Raw genomic sequence first — 3696 nt, 5'->3', positions numbered from 1 at the left:
GGGTTAGCTGTCATAGGGCGAGGGGCAGGGTACACCCAGGAGAGGTCGCCTGTGGATCTACCAGCTCCACACAGAGACAGACAATCACGAACATGCCCAGAACCTTCTTGTGACAAGGTTAACCACTGCACCCATGAGCCACTCTCTTGGGTATATATTTTATTTAAAAAGGTTACTGACAGAATGCAGCATTGGCAACATGTATATAAAATGATCATATCTGTTATTAACTTCTGTCTCTCTTCCACAGCATGTCTTTTATCCTGTCTTCCTTCTCTCACCCCAACCGGTCGCAGCAGATGGCCCCGCCCCTCCCTGAGCCTGGTTCTGCCGGAGGTTTCTTCCTGTTAAAAGGGAGTTTTTCCTTCCCACTGTCGCCAAAGTGCTTGCTCATAGGGGGTCATATGATTGTTGGGTTTTTCTCTGTATCTATGAAGCACCTTGAGGCGACTTATGTTGTGATTTGGCGCTATATAAATAAAATTGAATTGAATTGAATTGAAAATATACTTTCAGGTTTCCTACTCTGTGGTCATGAGGTATAGGTAAGGTAAGTATATTTTATATAGAGAGGTACTACTACTAAGAATTAAACACTGCAGTTGTGATATATTTATCACAGCAGGCACGTGTTTTATAAATATCGACAACAGTAAATCTTAGGTTTCTTTCAGGATGTCAGCAGAAACACTAAAAAACTGCAGTCAGATTTCTTACCATGAGTAATGCAGATTGTTGTAAGATCAGCATCACCTTGTGGCTTAATTTCCTCTCTTAAAACCCTTTTGCTCTCTTAGATATGGCATAAAGTGCAGACTACTGACAGGAACTTTTTATAACGACAAACTATTAACTTCTAACCAAAGTGTGATTACAGTGATGGTGTTGGTAGGCAGCAGAGAGAGACAGGACTCGAGGAGGCCCTTGTGGGGAAAGGCATTTGGGACATGACGTTAGCAATCACCAAAATGTCCTATGTTTGCCCTTTCTCTGTCATTGGGAGAGCTGTTTCTGCTCTCTTTTTCTCTCCTCTCCTCAGTTATTGGCAGTGCAACAGAAGGATGAGGATAGAGAGATGGGGAGGTTCTTGAAGCGGGGAGGAGGAGGAAGACTGCAGGGCTTCTGCTTGGTGAGCTGGAACCTTCTCACACCTCTGGCCAGTGTTCAGAGATTAGGAGGAGGAGGAAGAAGTTAGAGGAAACTGAAAACCACAGAGAAATTAGAGAGCAAAAGATAAGCTGTTTGGAGGAAGAGAAATGTGCCGTAAGGAGGGTGAGCTGGATAGATTTACAGATGGGGAGTGTGGGGCAGCTAGTGGTGATGTTGCATTTTTGTGTGACTGTGCTCGTATATTTAATGATGTATACAAGTGAGTGCGTTGGAGAGAAATCAGAGTTTTTCAGATGTGTGTGTTGCCTCTGGCACGGCCAGAGTTCAGTCTTCTGTACGTGGTAGGTCTTCAAATGTGAAGTAATCATTCATTTCTGGGTGATTGTAATGTGCATGACAAACACTTTTTTTCATTGTCACATGAAAAGTGTTTCTAATGAGTTCTAATGTTTCCTTTATGTAATTCATGGTGCAGGGACATGGATGTTAGCTTGAAGAGTTTAGTTTATGCTACAGTCACACTGGCGAAAACAGTGGCTAGAGACCATGGCATCACCAAAATTACGGCAATCGTTTGCAGTCTCCACTCGCTGTCACCTGGTGTCTTCAAGATGTGTCGAGATGGTGATACAGCAATAAGATGAAACCAGTCTGCTTCATGCTAATAATTGTAACTGTGATAGAGCAGTGAAATTTGCAAACCTGTTGCCGTCTACTTTTTTAAATATTTATTGCAGTGGAGTCAGGATCTTGATGCTAGTTGCCTTGGAGCTCTGGAGGGGTCCCCATCACGTCGTTCGTCTCTACATTACCCCATGCAGGGTGCAAATTACTTTAAAAAAAAATCAGTGGAAGTGATATAAATAATTAAGCAGAGGTGTTATCCATTAATTTGGGACCGCTCGCAGGCTGACTCCAGTTGATTGCAATGAGTTGGTCTGTCTGCATTTGTAAAGTATTTGCAATTATTTTAAATTCTTCTGTCTGAATGAAATCAGTCCAAGTCGGATGGCAACTTTTTCCTAGACGTGTTGCTTCTCAATTGCCTGTGTAATTGTCTTGTAATTGAAAGTAGTTGCCCAGAGGTTGATGGTCTTTCATGATGAACATCTGGGCAACCAGGAACTACTTAATGTCAGTCTCCCAACACCAAAATACTTAAAAGCAACCACTGGTTTTTCCTAGCTGTCTTATTTTTCCTATAAGTGTGACTGAGGCTTTAAAGACTTGGTTTAAAGTTATGAGCATACAGGAAAACAGGTCAGTGAATGTCTCATAAAGATATGGGAACATGACTGTGTGTGTGTGTGTGTGTCAGATTAGGTAAAAACATAACAGACTTTGACATTGATTGATTAAGAATGAGGTGTGGTGTGAATGAAATAGAGAAACAGAGAAACAGAGGGACACTTTAGCTGGGAAGAAACATGTCTGATGGTGTGAAGGTGTGCCTAATATGGTTGCCTAATGAAAACGTCTGTGCGGCTGTATGTGAGAGAGAGAGAGTGAGAGGTGGTAGAAGAGAGGGCAAGAAAGGAGATAGGGTGAAATAAATCCAATAAGCTCCTCTGTCATGCTACCCTCTTGAGCGTTTTAAAGAGCCACTGAATGAAAAAATAAGAGAATCTTTTGCTTTTGTCAGTTTTCCTTTTTCATCTCTCGTCAGTCTGCTGCAGAGAGCGTCGTTTTTACCTCAAAACTCCCCCATCATCTTTTTTTCTTTTTCATTCAGCAATAGCATGTAGCTTCCTCGCTTCAGCATGCTCTGAAAGGCACAGAGCTAAAATGCATATACCAAAATCAGTGCTTCCTCTGTCACTGCCTTGGGGCAGGCTCCAATCAACACCCCGCTCTCTCACCATTGCAAGCCTAAGGGGAACAAACAAACAAACAAATAAACAGTTATTGAGTCTAATTTTATGTTCCCTTGTTTGAAAGTGTGAAAGCCTCTGCTGCACTTTATACTTATTTATGGTCGCTCCAGTTTCTGTCATAGTTCATGCTGCCAGTGTGTTTGCATATGTATGCCTATATGCATTTAGCATACAGTGATTTTAATGATTTTTTAAAACATGTCTTCAGGGAAGGTTCATGTTTGGCATGACATAATTTACTTTTGCAGTTCTCTCTGTGTGCTCTCATATAGAACAAATGCTTATTTCACTTTCAGTTTATCCACAAAATGCAGTCACAATCATGATTATGCATAAAGTATTCACTTGTTAAATGGGAGCCTCTTCTGTATAGGGGCCCAGAGATCAAAGAACAAATGACTTGCAATTGAATACAAATAAAATTTCTAACCTGAATCCTTCACCCTATTAGCCATCCATCCATTCACCTTCTTCTTATTATCCAGTTCAGCATCATCCGGAGGGCGGAGCCTATCCCAGCTGTCACTAGCCAGCATGGAGGGTACACAGGTGGCCAGTCTGTTGCAGGATTAATGCATAGAGACAGACAACCATTCACAACCCCACGCACATCTTTTGACTGAAGGAGGAAGCTTGAGTACTCCGAGGGGACCCATACAGACATGTGGCCAACATGCAAACTCCCATGCAAAGCATGAATCCCCAGTCCGGA

The 3696-nt window shown here is 42.1% G+C and overlaps 1 long non-coding RNA gene across 1 annotated transcript; it reads left to right on the top strand.

Moving 5' to 3' along the window:
• On the top strand, nucleotides 1-505 carry LOC145428315 (uncharacterized). The gene is made up of 2 exons (XR_013908596.1): nucleotides 1-150; nucleotides 251-505. It is a non-coding gene; the product is annotated as an uncharacterized LOC145428315 (long non-coding RNA).
• The last annotated feature ends 3191 nt before the right edge of the window (nucleotides 506-3696 follow it).

This window comes from Astatotilapia calliptera, chromosome 4, assembly GCF_964374335.1.
Source record: "Astatotilapia calliptera chromosome 4, fAstCal68.1, whole genome shotgun sequence".
Classification (NCBI taxonomy): Eukaryota; Metazoa; Chordata; class Actinopteri; order Cichliformes; family Cichlidae; genus Astatotilapia; species Astatotilapia calliptera.
This window is presented reverse-complemented; position numbering and strand designations above follow the sequence as displayed.